Genomic DNA, 19,270 nt, shown 5'->3' on the forward strand with positions numbered 1-19,270 from the left:
TGTCAGCATTCATCCGCTCTTACCACGTGAAGAAGAGGTTATAACGTTAAAGAGATGATGGTGCATTAGCCACCGACACGACCGCTCAGAGTACACAGAAACCATCTGCTGCTCTGCGAGTTATTTTCTTTATTTTTTTTTCAGAGGCCACATCCACGCTATTCTACCACGTCCATCTTGAAACTCCGTTTTGTCCTCCCTCAACTTCATGCGATTGCTGGCCGCTCTCTATTTATCTGTACTTCTCCTTTATCTTGACCTCTCAAAAGAAACTCGTCCCCACTCCGCCTTCCAGAGAAAGAGGATAAATTGACACAGATAGAGAGAGGAAAGATACGCTGGGTTTCTTCTGTCAGTGCATACAGCGCATTTTCTTTTTGCCTTTTTTGCGCGTAGGCGTTTACTTGGTGTTCCGATTTCTTTTATAGAATTGTGTCGCATTTGCGCGAATGTTGTCGCCATCCCTTATACTCACCCTCACAAAGGGCGAGAGTGTGTGTCGTTCTCCCCGCTCCCCCTCCTCCACTAGGCATGAATAAAACCTTCAATTCAAATGCGGCACGTCACGCCGACGTTTCTGTATAACAAAGCACGGACGACACAAAGCGCACCCGATCTCATATTCACGCCCGCGACACGTGTATGCGACCGGTGCTATGTGTGTCTGCTTTCGCGGCACCTTTCATTTCGCGCAGTCCTGGTATGCATATCTTTCACGCACGTGCAGGAATTTGAAAGGGTGGGAATGATTCGCCGTGACATCTTTCAGATGAGACTGTACGGATCACACGTCTTTCAGATAGTACTTCAGAAGTACACCTTTGTGTCCGCGCGTTATTGGAAGCCATTACTTTCGGCGTCAATATTTTAACTATATTAAATAAACAGCAATGCCATTTGTACAGCCCCGTCCACCTCTATGTAGAGCGCGCAGAGCAGCCGGCATTGCTTTGCGGGGCGATACCTTGAGGCGGCTGTGGGGTCACACGTGGTGTGCGCAGGAGCATGCGCGGCCTAATATATATCGGGGATCTTCGTTGTAATAAACCAGGAATGACGTTGGCAAGCGCCTTTGTTTTGCAGGTTGGGCGCATTACCCAAAGTACTCATTTTTTCTATTTTTTTCACGGGATCGCGTATTAGTAAGAAAGCGCACATCGTTTGTTACGAAAGTCAACCCCGTGTTATCAGCCCAAACACGTTATTCTTCGACATCAAGATGTCGCGAGCACCTTGAGGTGAGTACATTTTAGTTAAACAAATGAATTTTTAACGTTGCCACTCACGCAAAGCAGGTCTGCATGTATATTACGCCACACATTCGCTTGGGCACACTACATCGACCCCGCAACCGCCTCAAGGTCTCGCTCCTCAGAGCAAAACCGGCTGCTCGTGTGCTCTACGCAGTAGTGTACGAGACTGAACACACATCTGATAATATCTTCTTGACATCTCTATTTCATCTAACCTAACCAGATCAGTGCGCAAGTACGCCATAGGTAGTTGTATACATATCTTCCCCTAAAAATCGTGGAAAGATATTATAAGCTAGGAATTAAAAATTACACTGAAAAGGCGCTAAATTTGTGTCGCGTGGGAATGACCCATATTTGTGACTATAGGTCAACGTATATTCCTGTTTATAAGTCGGCTTTACAATTTTTTTGAAGCAGTAAATGTGTAGATTGAATAACTTCAAACACTTTGTATACCACCCGTTTTCAGGGTCGCAGGAAAGATACGTGTGCACAAACGTGAGCATCACTGATCTGGCACTGCACGTGCACTTTTGCTTAATTACTAGACTGGGTGTGCCTTCTAATGCATTGAGTGGATATTACCAAGGCATGCAATCAATTCAATCAATGCCTACAGAAATTCTTGCATCCTCGCATCGAACATCGTTTCTTCTCAGATAGAGGGCAGTGGTAACTTTTCGGGGCCGGACGCATCGTCCCTTCGGTGGCCGCTATCGCATGAAAACCGCTGAAGACAACACTTATCCACTCTTTCAACTCACTCAACTTTTTGATGAACATCTTCAGTCACAATGTAACGGGTCGTATACAGGTCGCTTAGGAACCGTCAAATTCGGCCAGCATGGATTCAGGTAACAAGCGATGCAGCGAAACACGATAACCTTTCACAGTGGCGTATCGTACGCATTACAGACTAAAGCTTTTCTGCAGCGGCGTGAAAGCTTCCCCCTTCCCTCTTTTTTTTTTTGCGAGGGGCACTAGTAAAACTGACTAGGAATAGTGATCTGTTCGATAAAATGAAGCTTGGCATGTTCTTTCTTACAAATTTGATTTTTTATACTGCTTGTCCCCTCCTCACCTATTCGCGCTTCAATTGCAACAACACCGTTCCTGTTGACGGAGCTCACAATTTGTTCTGAAGCACTTTTCGTCCAAAGCTTCGCGACCATATGAATTGACCGTGCGTGTGATGCGAATGAGTGAAGAGATGAGATGATATAATAACAAACCTTAAGTTTCTATTTTCGCAAGCTTGTTTCTTTTTCGGTTACCTCTAATTTACCTCGCGATGCCCTTTGTATTGTATCACTCTAACTTCGGAATTCATCTTTATTTTTATGATTCGCCGATGTCAACCTCTATAATGAAAGGATGGCCTCGATAAGACGAACCTTTTTTTTTCGATTCCTCGCAAGCCTATGGGTCAACAGTTAATGAATTCCTGTACCTTCGTTTTAAACTGACATGCACTCATGCACATGAATCGTTGGGGCTCCATCATTCAGAAGTTGGTGCTATATGATAAAATGTACACTAATGCTGATTTGTCGTGACTCCATTCTGCTTCGTGTAAAAAGAAAGTGCGACGTCACTTCTTGATCGTTACGTATCTTGTGGAATAAAAATAAGTCGCTGCGCCAACTTTATTTGGGACATACGTCTCTTTGCCCCGTTCTTTGTTCCATTTGACGACCTCAGTATGTTTGTTACCCTCTTACAAAACTACACTTGAAAGGGTGTACTTGTATCTCGTTTCCGAATGAGCTACAGAGACAACTTTGTTCGTCGTGAAAAGAGCGTTCTGCCCGTCTCTTACACAACCGCTCGTCTTTTGCTTGCAGGAACCGAGGGCTTCGTTCTCTGCTCTATCTCGTCGAGTTCTGTTGCCATTGCAGCAATGGCAGCCTAAGCTTACGCAACCAAGTTTACCCCCTACACTCATCCCGCCTTCCATTGAAACCTTACGCTGTTCCAATGGCGCTGCTGAAAGCCCATAACACGACAGATCTTCTTCTTACGGTCATAACACAAAACGCACTACCCACGCAATGCTCCCGTCTCAGCCTGCTCATTGCGGTCCTTTGCACTCTGGTTTCCCAAGCGAGACGATCGCTCTTTTATGTAGGCTGCACGGTGCGAGTGATGTACAAGGTGCGGTGTACTAATGCTCTTCCCTATATATATATACTTGTTCCGAGTTTCTGGCCTGTTCAAGAAACACACAAAAAGTAGGTGCGCTTTCTTCGCCCAAGCTTCATTGCTGTAGCGCGGCGTTGTTTGTGTGCATTGTACCTGGAAGTGGCGGCGTTTTGCCAAATATAAGACTTCGGGCGAAGTGCACAGGGCATCATTTATTGTTCGTGCTGGAACAACCAACACAGAACTACATTTTGCTATTGTTATATGAAAATGTTGATCAATTATTATCAATAGGCTCCTTCGCACAGCGATAGTGAATAATATTTGAATAGTGCACCCTGACTGGTGCTACGTACGCAAACATGTTTGTTTAGAAGCACTAAATTTATATTCAACTAACTTATTTTAAATCCTATATTTCACGTCTTAAAACCAAGATATGAGTATGGGGTCCGCCGAAGTGGGGGACTCCAAATTATTTTTTTACCGAGTGGAATTCTGTTTAAATCTGCACAATGATAACATGCGTCTTGCCTGCTGGGACGAAACGCCTGCATGGTGTACCTACCTAACGACTACGCCATTTTCCAAGTCACCTGCCACTGTTCTGTCTCTTCCTATAAATCGCGAATTTACTGACAGGTTAAAAAAAAGCACAAAAATATGATCAACACGAATTCATAAAACGTAGCATCTACCTAAATGAAGGAACTGTGCCATCCTCTTCGACCGGAAATCTATGCAGCGCGCCAAGTGCAGAAATATTCAGAAATTCTTGGACAAACAATGCCTCTCCTACTAACAAGAAGCCATTGGGGGAGAAAAAAAAGGGGGGGGGGGGGCTGTTTGCAGTGTGTGTTTGTTCAGCACAGCCCTGAACCTCCTTTTTCTTCTTCCTTCTCCCTTCGAAGGCAAAAGTCTTAGGTGTCTCATCAAAAGCGAAAAGTGACCGTCGGCGGCGTCGGCGTCAACATGGTGATGAAAAAAATAAACTCCAGGCCTGCGCGGAACGCGCAGCACAGTCACAGCGAAAGCTGGAACAGCTGCCTTTCTAGAGCCCGTTCTAAACTCTCTTGGGGAATCTAATATAAGTACACATGCAAGGTATTCACTAAGCCATAAATCGTAATTTTTGTGAAGTAGGGAAGCACCCAAGTAGGGACACCAGCGGCGGCGGCGGCGGCGGACAGCTGCCCCACTGCCGTTGTGATCTGATAACAGCTCTCGCTGTAAAATCATGTGTTGACGTCGCCAGGGGACGTCATTATAACGTCAAAGATCACCAAAGTTTGTGATGTCACTACAATGACATCATGACGTCATTATGACGTCATTTAACGTGACGTAACGTGATGCCGTCTTCACATGACATCGTCGCTTGCTCAAAGGTGGCCGATCCTGGAGCCACGCAAAGATACGTGAGGTGCAGAAAGCTTGCAACGCTTCCGAACCCGCAGGAAGAAGTTAGTACTTAATGAAGAGAAAGCAGGAGAGGTGAGCCTGTAATGTATGTTTCTAGCCTGCTACTACTCTAGGGGGTATGGTGAAAAAGAGGGAAAGAGGAAAGAGGAGGTATAATGAAAGGTGCTGTTGACTATGGTATCGTATAGAAGGCAGTGTATAACCGCATTAGGTGGTTATGCACTGCCGATGCTTTGCATTCTAACTAAGGCAGTACAGACTGGGGATAGAATCAAATTTGTATGCGTGCGTTGAGTAGGTAATGACACGTGTCCATTGCCCTTCAGATGATTTGAGAGTGGAATGAACGACGCAGAACACCGTCCTCCGGTAGCCCAAGTGGTGCGTGTGTTGCGTGACTTGACGTTGTTTGAACAAGACACACAGTGGGTTTTTCTTTTTCGTCTGGATTCAGTTTTTATTCGTGTGAGAGTACGTGCGCAATAATATGTCTTTCGATGTCTCGGGCAAGTTCGTTGCACCTGCGAACTATTTGTCCTGTACCTAGAGGTCCGGTAATAGCTGCTCAAATTGCTTATCGATTCGAGACAAAATAAACGAAAGAACCGCGATGGTCAATGACACCAACGTATTTTTTTTTTTGTCTAATGAAAGCGTTTTTCTTCCTTGGGATTAAGCCTCCTTTAATATGCATGCAATTCGGCCGAGCTGTGCGTGTGTCGCTTTTAAAAGATTACCTTACCAACTCAAGCAACTTTCTGAAAACAAAACGAAAGCCGGTTAGCTACTGATGCTGTTCTTTTCTAGTAAAATGCGTCATATTTGTGTTATGTTCTGTAATAGAAGCGATGGTAAAAACTGCTTTCAGAGACGATTCACTACTCATATTGTGTTATTGTGGGAATAATTCGCAATACGTTCAGAGAAAAGTATGTGGACTTAAGTCGGTCAAAGTTAGTGGCGAAGCTTCAATGCGGAACAAACTAAAAAGTAAAGCTTCACTCTTGATTAAGTGTAACACTACGAAAGAAAATGGCGGAGAAAAGATTCTGCGTATTTTATTCTTACCGAGACGTATACTTACCTTAAGAGCGCGAAGAAAAACCGAATAGGCCAGAATTCACAGCAAGAAATATTTGCCCCTAGAATGATAGTGTCTGAGTGGTCTTTTAAGGTGTTCGAAAAGAAGATCGCCCACCCCATTACCCATCTACGTCCCTCTAGATGGTCTAGTAAATCGCATAGTTACGCCCACTTGATCAATCTTGTTATGGACACGAATTTGGTAGGCATGAGCCACGAAACTTTCTGAGCTCTTTGTGTTCTTTCGCGTTTCGTTTCTTTTTTTTTTCATCTTCTGTAGCTTTAACTCCTATACTTCAAGCATGAATTAGTACCGATTTGCCCAGTTCCTATTCTCACTTAATCGTGGTACTGCCTACACTCGCAGATAAACATTATCGTAAACACTCTCGCTCAGAAACACTATCGTAGGTTCTGCCGAATCGATCAGTTAAGCCAATTCTATACGAGCGCATCGTACGACGATTAGCTATGAGCTTTTCAAAACATAAAGCGGCCCAATACAAGAATTGATTCGACACGACGGCGCTTTCATTCAGTCAGTAATGCCACTTGATAGGACCCAGCAGCAAAGCACCCCAGGCAAAAGAAGGTCGGCGCGTGTGCGTGGAAATGAGCTTCAAAACTATCCATGCCTTTGTAGTTCCCTGTGGCAAGCGCAAAGTTGGCAAACAGCATCGCTCGCAGCACTGTAACCGTCACGTATAGAACAGCAGGTGCGACAGTATATGTAGCAACTCGCACCTAAATGTCCACACTTCAGCAGCGCGTACAAAACAAAAGCAACGTGGAGAGTATAGAACGCGACAAGGCGTTCTCTCGCTTGACCCAGAAAAGAATCTTTTCCGACCGAGTATCGAGGTCGTATCGGAAGTACAACCATTAAACGCGTGGGCCGTGCCGGAGGGCTCCTGTGAGCTGCGTGCAAACAGTCGTCAGCACTTTGCACTGCCACGCGTGCGTGTTCGAACAAAGGCACACACATAAGTGTGGATTACAAAGATGACGGTCGCGTTTTGCCCGAGGCAGTTAGTCAGCTTCTTTTTTGTTTCCTTTTGCATTTACGCTTCCTTTCCAAAGCGATACTCTCTTTGAAGAGAAAACACAACCCTTGAAACAGGCACCAGCGTTGACTAGATGAAGCGATGGAGCAAGTTTCAAGGTATTCTTATTTTGATCCTATATAGAGAGATTGCAATGCACAGTCTGCTACTAAGAGTTCGGCTTTACCCGGAGGCAAGTATTAAAAAGAAAGATACAGACAAACAACATATCTTACATATATGCTCCTGCCCGAAGAGAGTGAGTGAGAGGGAGAGAGTGAAACGAAGGATAAACACCACGCCAAGGGAAGCGTAGTAACGGGACCAAGAACCGAACACTGTCCCCAGCTGCAGGCAGCACTCGTGCAATTCGCTCGGGGCTGCTACACTTCTGTCCTTTACGAGTGGGCTACCAAAGCAGGCGAAAAAAGAAAAACAAAAAGAAAACAAAGCGAATAATGAAAGTGCTCTAAAATTCACAAAAAATACAGGTATCGAACTTTTGGCTCTGTTAACGTGTATTCAGCACGATGGTCTTGAAAAACTTGATACCTGCTCGACTGCGCAATTTAGTTTTACTGCCATTCTGCGGTAAATTAATGTTCATGCATCCAAGTCCACGAATAGTTCTTGAAGGCTCTTGTACAAGCAGCGTATCAGATAAAACCGGAAAATATAGCAAAGCTCGCCGCGAAAGTGGGGAATATGGCTTTCGAATTTCGATATTTAACTGAATGAGTGTAACAGCGCTTTCTTGAAAAAACGATCAAGTTTCGCTATTCCATCAGTTTGTTCGACGCGCTTTATATGCGCACGTAACATGCACGACAAGTTGTATATCTCTGACTAACACAACACCGGCATATGCATATACACACATTCACAATGCTTCTGAAAGGGTCAGCAAAAAAAAAAAAAAGATACATCTTTTTTTTTTTTTTTTATTCGGCGTTCTTGCCATTATATGGTGCCATTCTATGACCCTGTGTGTTTTCTCCTTTTTCCTTTTCTTTCTATTGTATTCTCAATTCCTGAAATTCCAAACGTGCTCGGAATGTCACGGCCCTCCTGCGAGCGTGGCGTGAATATCACTGCCCGCTGACTTTCGCGTTTTTGATCTCGCTGAGCAAGGATGCGCAGTGCACACGTGTCCACGACGTGCTATATACATTGTCGTGAAATGAAGAAGAAGAAACGTAAATTGAGAGTATTTTACATATGCCGTTCATTTCGAGGTCGCCATTGGAAATATGTCGTCGCTTGAAACTCGAAGACCGTATTTAAATTTTGAGTACAGAATTCTAGGCAGCGTTTTTTGCTAAGTTTTTCGTCTCTTTTTTTGACTGCGTTACGTGGAGCCTAAGAAATAGTTTTGCTTTCCTGTAAGCACATTTGCAAATGCCCACCCTTGCCCATCGTGATGTCTCAGTAATTGCTTACTGCAGCGTTATGCAGGTAACGGCCTCGTGCTTACAGGCGCATCTATAAGAGCAATCCCTTACCGTGTCGGCTATATTTAAATAGACGTGAAATGCGAAACACGGTCTTCCAAAATGTGTCCAAGTTTTCTCGTAATCAATTACCTATTCACCAGTGGTGCTTCGTCACGTTAAAGACTTGAAGCCATGAACCAAGAACTTGTGCACGATTTCATACTCATAGACTCAAATAAGCCCAGGAGATCAGGCAATTGTCTAAGAGAGGACAACGCTACCTGTTTTCAAGCAATAAAGAAAGGAACATGCTGCACACGACCACCGTTTCAGATATCGCAGGTTCCCGTCCATGCTTGCGTCGGTGGTGACGTAAATTTGACGCCAGTCAGAACGCAGTAGAAACAGTCGTCTCTATGCGACTGCACCTTTCTTCTCGTGTTCTATGTCTTGTAGCTTTTTCGGTATACAGTGACGTCGCTAGTCATCTGCATAATTAATAGCGCTGTCACTGCTCGCTTCGATGTTGTCGTGGTGACTTGTCAACAAGGAGCAGCAATCACCTCTCTATGTCATCGTAAAAATAGCACGATACTGCTGCTAACGAAAGCGCAGGTTGTAAAGCAAACCGACTAATAAAAGCCTTAAACGGTCTTGGGAAGTTTTCACACAGAAAAAAAGAAAAATATATATGCGCCCACCTGGCTACATATTCTGAAATAAGCAAAAAAGAAGTGATGTTATGACAGCTTAATTAACAGCACATGGCTAAGCTGCCTGAAACATTTTCGCTTGGACAGAACGAAAACTCTCACGCCGGTCGATAATCAGTTGGCTCTGAGCTCTGAAGGCATATACCGTTGCACTTGGTTGCGAACAGGAGAAAAGGGTCAGAAATAATATTCAGTTCGGTGGCTGGTAAAGCGGAAACGAGCGAGACAAGCAAATGAACAGGCGTGTCCTGTGTGCGAGAGTTGCTTTGATGAACAAACAGCGGGATGTGCTAATTAGAGCCTTGGAAAAAAGCCGCATTCATTAACCAGATGGCATCGTTTTGTTGCCGGGGGCGTCGTCTGCCTGTTGCAAGGTGCCTCCGCAAAGGATGGTCACAAGCTCGGCCATGAACCGAACTGAACTGAAAGTCTACAAGTATACAACTTTCGCACTTTGTATAACAGTGACTCTACGCGATTGCAACGCCCTAAGCAATTGGCTGGCGGGGCAAACTTTCATGTTTCCGTTAACATCTTCTGCGGAAGGTACCCTCTTCCGCGAAAGGACACGAAAGGAATTGTCCCCTGTAAACGGAGCTCGTTTCATAAAGCGGGAAACAGTCATTTTCGGCAAGTATACCTGCCTGATACCAGCTAGACGACTATTTTGTTTCGATTTGTTTTCTTTTATGTCTACAACTTGAGCTTGTGGGGATGCACACGCACAAGAACGAGTAAATACGTAAGCAAAGACAACCACCATATACAATCAAACGCTAGCCCCCATTTTTTATGGCGCGCTTTTAAACATGGCTTCGCTGCCAGACAGCAGAGGAAAAAAAAACCTGGTTTACACTAACCTCGTCAAACCTATCAGCGATAGACGTCGATTTCCAACAAGAAGAAAAAAATGCTTCCGTGAACATATTTTCACGGCAGCAAGGAGTAGTTAAATGGATGTATAATGGAGGTGCAATCATTTGAGTTCGTGTTCGCGATCTAAAAAAAAGAAAAGCCTAAGACTTGGCTCGCAGGCGGGTGCTGGCTGCTGCGTCGTCATCAAACAGTTTGACAAGACCGACCTTCCCATTTCTCAATACACATTTTCAGTAAGGGGCACGGCGGTACTGATGCCTTTTTTTTTATTTCACCCCGTTCAGGTGCGCCTTTCGAGAGGGAAGCTCAGGTCGCCTCGATGATCTAATAATGCCGATTTCGGGCAGTCAGAGCACAGTACTGAGACCTCGACGCCTCGAGGTGCAAAGTGAGGGCTGAAGAAAGAAGTAGTTCGAAGAAAGAAGTAATCTCCCAATATAAGCGAACCAGCCAACACATCTGCGAAAATACAACCATAATGAACGAATAGCAGACCAGACCTCGGCTGGGTAAGGGAACAGAATAAACACAACAAGAGCCCAAGAACGCCAGAGGCTACTGCTGTTCACGGACCCGTGTATTACGTGCCCCCACAAGCATTCTGCAGTTGCTTCGAAATACCCTTGTTCTCCCCACCTTCGACGAACACAAGAAAAACAGAAATCGGTTTAGAACGACACAGTCCTTGAAGTTCTATCATCCATTGGAGTAGTAGACGCATTTATTTAACGAGAAGTGGCCACGGGTGCTATGACGGGGTGGAGAAAGTAAATCAACTCTCGTCTAACAGCAAAATGTCTCACTTGTCTCAGTTGCCCTTTATGATTGTAGGTACAGCGTGCATCACGAAAGAGAGTTTAGCCGTTCTTCAGGGCCATATTTCATGGTCTGCTAATCCCACTTTATGTAGTATTATAGATGAACAAGATAATGCCGATCAGAGTGTACCAACTAATTTAATATGGGACAAGAAATGGCCGGCCGGTTTGGTTAAGAACAGCAGAGAATTGAACAAATTGTATTAGCTTCATAGCTGGGAGTGGAGCAAGGTACATATACTGAGTTCATGTCATCTCGGTAACGTTCATCATGTATCAGTATCATAAAGTGGCCTTTGCGGAATGTGAGATATTAGTGATAATAGAGGTTTTCTTGGTCAAATCACTACAGATCCCCATGCCGAGCACGAGTAGAGTAACGCATGCATTTGTTAATCAAATCGTTATTTACGTGATCAAGTACTCCTTAAGAGATTACTCATAGTATGCAAAGAAATACACGAGTGATATGATGTATTCTGTATTTTGCAAACATATTTTTTATTTTTTTTTTAGCATTGCATAATAACGACCAATCTGTTATTGATGCTTTTGTCCCCCCCCCCCCCCTTATGTAATACCCTGAAAGGGGTCTTTAAGGGTAAATAAATAAATGATGATGATGATGATGATGATGATGATGATGATGTCTGCCTGGAGTATTCCGCGCATTGCTCGGCAGCTTGGTTATTGAAAAGGCAAGTACGTGAAGCTTCAATTGCTAGCCCATTGGTCAGAGAGAAGAAAACGGGAGAGAGGAAAGACAGGGATGTTAACCAGTTTGGCATAACCGGTATGCTACCCTGTACAGGGGGAAGGGATGGGGGAGATCGAAAGAAGAGTAAAGAAAGAGAGAAAGAGAGGGGAACACACACGCACACACATAACGTCACAGCGCAGAGCGGCAGTCTTGTGCCGTATGCGGCATCATTAAAAAGTCTACAGCCGCTCGTGTAAGTCTGTTGTCCTTAGGAATTTGAGCAATGCCTTGGTTGCTTGAACTCTCGATGACTTATCAGGATGGCTCTGGAGAATCGTGTCTAGTGTCAACGGTCTGTTGTGAAGATGAGCGAATACCAGGGATCGTCTCTGCGCAGCGTAGCGAGGACAGTCGCAGAAGATATGTTGCAAGGTCTCCTCGGTGCCGCAGGCGTCGCAAAGAGCGTTGTCGGCCATCCCTATTCGAAACGAATATGACTTCGTGAAAGCCACTCTTAGCCATAAGCGGCATAGCAGAGTGGCCTCTCTTCGGCGGAGTTCAGATGGTATTTGAAGTCGCCGCAACTCGTTGAGGTGGTGTTGCCGATAGTTTTGGCTTCTTGACGTATTCAGTGTTGAGTGCGAAATATTCTTTGCGATCCTTTGAAGCATGGCAGCAGCATCAGACCTTGAAAGCGGTATAGCCTCTTCCTTGTCTCCTTGCAAAGCTGACCGAGCAGCATTATCGGCATGTTCGTTGCCAAGCACGCCGCAGTGACTTGGCAACCATTGAAATGTCACTTGGTGTCCCTTCTCGAATGACGTATGAATGAGGTGTCTTATCTCGAATACCAGTTGTTCATATGGTCCACGCCGCAGGGCTGACAAGAGAGATTGTAGGGCTGCTTTGGAGTCACTAAAAATTGACCATCGCTGCGGTTGTTCGCGATTGATAACACAAAGTGCAGCGCGAAGAGCTGTCAGTTCAGCAGCTGTTGATGTTATTGGGTGGTCGGTCTTAAAGCTAACAGTTACACCTTTCGCTGGGACAACTACTGCCCCGGACGAATCACGGATGGTCGTTGAGCCGTCGGTGTAAACATGTATGTGGTCGGTGTATTTCTCGTGCAGTAGAAGCAGAGATAGCTGTTTCAGGACAGGCGATGACAAATCAGATTTTTTCTTGATTCCTGGTACAATGACATGCACTGCAGGACGAATTAAACACCAAGGTGGAATCGATGGTTTGGATGCGGGGCTGAAGCCTGACGGTAGGTTGGCGGAGTAGCTCCAGATTGTCGCGCAGTATGATGCTAGCGGTCTTTCTGAAGGCAGTGTTGCCAGGTGGTGGTTAGGAGCTCGAGCAAAATGCCTTATGTGAGCTCTCAAGGCTTCTAACGCAATGTGTGTTTGTATTGGTATATCCTTGGCGATGGCAATAGTCGCCTCTGTTGGCGCACATTTGGGCAGACCTAGGCAAACTCTGAGTGCCTGAGCTTGTTCAGCCTGTAGAACGCGAAGATTTGTCTTGCAGGTGTTGGTTAGTACAGGCAGACTATATCTCAGAAACCCAAGAAAGAGTTCTCTGTATAATTCTAACATTGCATCTACTGACATGCCCCAGTTTTTCCCTCCCAGGAACTTGAGCAGCTGGGCAATGGCCGTCAGGCGCTTCTTCAAATAGGCCACGTGTGGGCTCCAATTGAGGTTTCTGTCAATAATTATGCCGAGAAATTTGTAGGTTCTGGCATAAGAAATCGACTGCCCGTCAATAGAAATGGCATATGGTGTCATTGGTTTGCGCGTGAACGCCACCAATGCACATTTCTCCGGGGATATTCTGAGGCCTTGTTTGCTAAGGTAGTGCGCTGTCAATGTTGCAGCCTTTTGAAGTCTTGCACGTATTTGAAGTCGTGTAACGGCTGAGGTCCAGACACATATGTCGTCTGCGTATATAGAGATCTTGATCGTACTTGGCAGGGATTCGACAAGTTGAATGAGTGCGAGATTGAATAGTATGGGACTGAGTACTCCGCCTTGAGGAACGCCTCGGCAGGTATAGCGTAGTGTGGTGGGGCCGTCTTCGGTGGACACAAAGAATGACCTTGCAGACAGGTAGCTACCAATCCATCGAAGAACTCGACCACCAAGGCCAACCACTTCAAGCGCATCGATAATAGCCTCGTGTAGAACATTATCATAGGCGCCTTTCACATCCAAAAACAACGCTGCAGATAGTCGCTTACGTGATCTCTGCTGTTGAACGTACGTAACGAGATCAAGAACATTGTCTATGCATGAACGGTCACGTCGGAAGCCAGCCATAGAGTTTGGATAGATCTTGTAGTGTTCGAGATACCACTCCAGGCGGCCATATATCATTCGTTCCATTATCTTCCCCACGCAGCTGGCCAATGCAATAGGGCGATACGAGGCAAGGTCAAGTGGAGACTTGCCTTGCTTCAGAAGTGGTACTAATCGGCTTGTCTTCCATTCGTCGGGAACGTTGCCCTCTTGCCACGAGTTGTTGTAGAGTCGCAGTAGTTCTCCCCGCGCGGCCTCACCAAGATTGCACAAGGCTCGGTACGATATGCCATCTGGCCCCGGAGATGAAGAACGCCTGCATGAAGCCAGTGCTGCCTCGAGTTCCTCCATTGTAAAAGGAAGGTCCATTCGGCTATCACGGGAACAAGGGATGGCACATCCGGCAACGGGATCTGGACGAACCGCTTGGTCAGCGATCCTCGCGCAAAAATCTTCTGCAACTTCGATGTCTTGTCGCTTTTGAAAGAGTGCCAGCGCCTTGAAGGGAAAGCGCTGTTCAGGATGACAGCGCAAACCACGCACCGTCCTCCAGATTTGAGAGAGGGGCTTGCGAGGGTCTAATGTCTGGCAAAACGTTGTCCACCGTTGGGAGGCCAATCTGTCCATACGACGCTGGATTTTCTTTTGCATTCGCCTGGCTGTCCTGAGGTCATGTATGGACTTGGTACGCCGATATCGTCGTTCCGCACGACGGCGAAGCGCTCGAAGTCGTTCCAATTCTGTATCGAAATCGTTTCGCTTAGAAGGAATCACGATCGGGCGCGTTGCGTCTTGTATTGTGCTCTTGATTGCTTGCTCTAGCCCAGTGGGCAGGCCCGCTTGGCAAACATTTTCCATATCAGACTGGAAAGTGGTCCAGTTAGTCATTCTGATGGTCTTCTGTAGACAAGACTTGGAGAGCCCTTTGATGTGAAGATAGGTAGGAATGTGATCACTTCCGTGTGTCTCAATGTCCGAGAACCATTTAACACATCTGGTGAAGGAGCTGGAGACGAAAGTAAGATCAAGGCAGCTACCGTACGTCACACCTCGAAGAAACGTTGGGCTGCCATCATTCAGGAGAGAAAGGCCATGATTCGAGGCGAAACTTGCCAATCGTCTTCCTCTTGCGTTTGTCCTTGTGCTTCCCCATGCCAGATGATGCGCATTAAAATCTCCTATAATGACCCATGGAGCAGGACATGCAGTCAATATATGTTCTAATCTTCGTGAATTAAAAGTACTCGATGGCGATATATAAACGCCTATTAAAGTAAACAGGAGTTTGTTCTTTTTAACAGTCAAACACACATATTGATTGTCGTCATCAGGCGCAGTTGGCTGTAGCAAATAAGTGAGTTCACGCCGAACATAAACGATGATTTTGCTGCATGCCCCATTTGTCGAGGACATGACAGCTTCGTACCCCGATAATCTGACAGGTTTCGATATGTTGGGCTCGCAAATGACGATGATGGGGAAACCGTTAGTGTTCACATATTGGCGAAAATCAGAAAGGCGTGATTTGAGCCCTCTCGCATTCCACTGAATGACGGACGCTGTCTTGACTTCCGATCGAAAAGAAGAGTGGTTGGTAGCCATGGCTCTACTCAAGAGATTCAAGCACTGGGCTCAAAGCGTCCAGTACTTTGAGTGCACTCCGTGCAGGCGTTGTCCCCATGTCCAATAACACCTCTCGAATGGCGCCCATGAGGGAACGAAGCATAGAGATCACTTGACGATGTGCCCTAGGTACGTCATCAGCGGCGGGTGAAGTCTCCAGAGGGCGCGTCACCTCCTGAGGTTCCTTGGCAAGTAAGCTGTTCGGAAGCGCAGGCCATTCCTTTGGGGAAAGATTCCTATCCGCTGGTGTCCTTGAGCTGATTGGCCCTTTCGTAGTTTGACTATGTGGTACCGCATTGGAGTGGGCGCTGTCGTTTCGTGCATGGGCCTTTCTTGAGGTCGAACGATGGCGCCGCCGCCCGCGCCGACGTCGGACTGCTTCGGCAGCCTCTCTGTGGGTCGAGTTATCTCTCGCCATTTGTTTGAGAACAGCACGCTCCTTCTTGATGCGAGGACAGTCTTTCGAAGAGGCAGCGTGAGAGCCATTACAGTTGGCGCACTTCAGAACAGTGGAGCGGCAGGTCTCTTCCGCGTGTGGTTCAGCGCACCGGGGGCACAATAAAGAGTTGGGGCACACGCCCTTGACGTGCCCTAACCTGAAGCACTGATGACATTGAAGTGGCTTTTGTATGAATGGGTGAACAGGGTGTCGGAAATGCCCAACTTTGACGTGGGATGGTATACAATCCCCCTTGAATATCACTTTTACACACCGTGTCTGACCAAGACGTCGCACTTGCGTGATGACGATGCCCTCATTTGCCGGTTTGATGAGGGTGGGTAGGTCCGCGTTGGGAATTGCAACATCGATGTCGTACACCACACCGGCTATGGATGTATCGTCCATCGGGATAAAAGGACGCACTTTGATGCCGCCTAGCTCCGTGATTTGCTGAAGTTTTCCGAGTGCACTCACATGGATCACGTCTATAGCAAGGATGTTTTTCCGTGTATTGACTCTAATGTCTTTAATCTCATTGGGCACCGCACATTCTAGATAAGCGGAGAGGGCTTGCCTGTTCAGCAATCGTAGGTTGCCCGATTCTTCCGGCACGAAGATGATGACGTGCGGCCAACGTTCAAGCCTTGGCTTCATAGTCGCTGTACTCGCAGGAGTTGACGGAGTCGCGTTGAAGATCTTTCTCTTCGCCCTTTTGCTCTGGACGGGGATAAAGCCGTCGTCTGATGTGTCATCTCCCGAGACTGAGTACAGTTCGGTGTCCTCGGTGTCACTGAGGAAGCTTCCTCGTTTCCTTGCGGTTGACAGCAGTGGTGACTTCTGGCCAGGTGGGCCTCGGGAAGGCTCCGCGTCCATGGCCGCAAGACGGGGAGCCGAGGCACCAGAAAAAACCGTAGATTTTACCGAAAACGCAGAGAGCACCGAGAGAAGCGATCAGTTATTAGAACACTTCGTCGTCGTCTTCCCCATTGGTCAGCATGTGCAAAGAAAACTCATGCTTGATACGCCGATACCTCCCATAGAAAGTTTGCTGGATAGCCGTTACCAGGGCCATAAATATGAAACACTTGAGTGAAGTCGTTTTCGCGCTCCTGAATTTAGCGTTACTTTATTCCCTTTATAGGTGCCCGAAATGGCCCGAAGATGGCACCACAGGAATCGGAAGCCGGAATCACATGGTCGTTAGTGCAGACCGCGCTTTGTAAGCGAGTAAACTATCAAGAATAAAATGTAGATCGGACAATGCATAGTCAGCGATCGCCACGCCGCGGAAGATAGATCACCGGCATCATTATGCAAAATCGCACCGCAGTCTTTGAGAGAAGTCTTAAAACGCGGCTTGTCTTTCTCGTGTGTTGGCTTCAGGAGAGTCGGGTTATTGTGTGGCCCATGTGGATCACGAAAGTGCTTCTACAGGTTGTTTGCCAGAAAAACAATCCAGAAATAAAAAGCCTCTTCTTTTCATGGCTTCCAGAAAAAAAAAAAAGACTGGGCTGTGTGTACAAGCTCACGTGAAAGACGATGGCGCGCGACGTTAGAGGAAGAACTTTTATTATCCCCGAGCTTCATTGTTTTGCAAAGCTGGCAATAAAGAACCGGAAAAAAGGGCAAGTGGATTTTCAGTTGCCGCCTGAAAGAGACGGCTTAGACGCGCAACAATGCGTAAAATGTGAAGTGAATTAAAATACGGTGGATTAAACACGGGTCCTCTTTGGGAATGATGCTGAATTATGCTCTGTAGCATATCCTCAGCAATATTTTTCTTACTGCTCAGTTTTTTTTTTCCTTTGGGAGAAAAGGATAGGGTAGAAGATGAAGAGAAGAGCGTCTTTTTTTACCTTCTATTCCGAGATGGGCAGAGGATGATGCCCCTTCATTACGCCGCCTCCACGCCTCTATACATTCGTTAGCATAAAGATTGTACATCTTTCACTTTTGGACGTCCCTCTCGGGGGTGCTCATTTTCACGAATATTGGGCAAGCGAGGACAAGACTCAATATATATAAACCGCGGCCATGTGAACGCAAGAGCGGTGGTGGCGGCTGCATTAAAGCCACGCATGTCATTATTGGACCCTTTGAATCTCCAACTTCATAACCGACGATCTCACTTTCGAGGCGATGGCTTAGGGAAATCCAAGACGCTTTTCGTTCAGGAAGTGCAGTTCGCGATGCACGGCAGGCAATGGGTGTGCGGCGCTTGGACGCGTTTCGAAGCGAGTGACTGTCCTTGGCAAAACGGCTATACAGTGATGATGCAGCAGGGTTCACTCATAGCGGCTTCACTATGGAAACGCGTCTTGAGGAAGAGGTTCGGGATACAAGGAAAGTTTCGATTTAATCATTCCTTTGCATAAAAGTAGGTGTATGATGGTACGAAGCATGAAATCTTCGGGATGCTATGACCTGCGTGAAGAAAATGCTATGAAAATGGTTTTATGGCCTATATGTATTTTCGCACATTTACGTCGCGACATTTACTGCCTCATACTTTGGAAGTTGTTGCATTACAAATAATTGGACGCACGAACGTCCTAAGGAAAAAAAAGGGCAGCTTCGCAATAGTAGTGCCAAGCCTGAAGGAAGTGCGGAGCTGGGAGCCTTCCTTGTTTCTCTTCAGTTTTCTCTTTCTTTCCTCCTTTCTTTCTTTTTCTCTTTTCCAGATCATTTGTTTTAAATGCGAAACGTTTCTTAGCGAACTTCTGCGACTTTGATCGTATCTATCTATCTATCTATCTATCTATCTATCTATCTATCTATCTATCTATCTATCTATCTATCTATCTATCTATCTATCTATCTATCTATCTATCTATCTATCTATCTATCTATCTATCTATCTGTCTGTCTGTCTGTCTGTCTGTCTGTCTGTCTGTCTGTCTGTCTGTCTGTCTGTCTGTCTGTCTGTCTGTCTGTCTGTCTATCTATCTATCTATCTATCTATCTATCTATCTATCTATCTATCTATCTATCTATCTATCTATCTATCTATCTATCTATCTATCTATCTATCTATCTATCTATCTATCTATCTATCTATCTAGCCGCCTACGACTTTGTGCTCTCCTGGCCGTTTCGTTAATAGGATGTACAACAAAATTGGTATGGCGTAACATGACTTTATGACGAACATAAATGACAGGTCATAGCATGAAAATCATGATATGCATGTCATGAACGACATGATTTACATGCCACGGTCTTGGTGATCTTGCGGCCGTTTCGTTAATTTCATATATACGAAAAAATATACGAAAAATTGGTATGGCGTGACAAGAGTGAATGACGAACACAAGTGACAGGTTCATAAGTCACATAAGTGACAGGCGGCAACATAAAAATCATGACACGCATGTCATGCACAGCACGACTTACGTGCCACGCTCATGGTGCGCTGG

General features: G+C 45.9%; 1 long non-coding RNA gene across 1 annotated transcript in view; it reads right to left on the reverse strand.

Annotated features, from left to right (window-relative positions):
• Positions 1-16,122, reverse strand: part of LOC125757772 (uncharacterized) — a 102,201-nt gene extending 86,079 nt beyond the window's left edge. The window contains exon 1 of the long non-coding RNA XR_007415539.1: positions 16,009-16,122. This is a non-coding gene — a long non-coding RNA (uncharacterized LOC125757772). The remainder of the gene's footprint in view (positions 1-16,008) is intronic.
• Between the last annotated feature and the right edge of the window lie 3,148 nt (positions 16,123-19,270).

This window comes from Rhipicephalus sanguineus, chromosome 3, assembly GCF_013339695.2.
Source record: "Rhipicephalus sanguineus isolate Rsan-2018 chromosome 3, BIME_Rsan_1.4, whole genome shotgun sequence".
Taxonomy (NCBI): domain Eukaryota; kingdom Metazoa; phylum Arthropoda; class Arachnida; order Ixodida; family Ixodidae; genus Rhipicephalus; species Rhipicephalus sanguineus.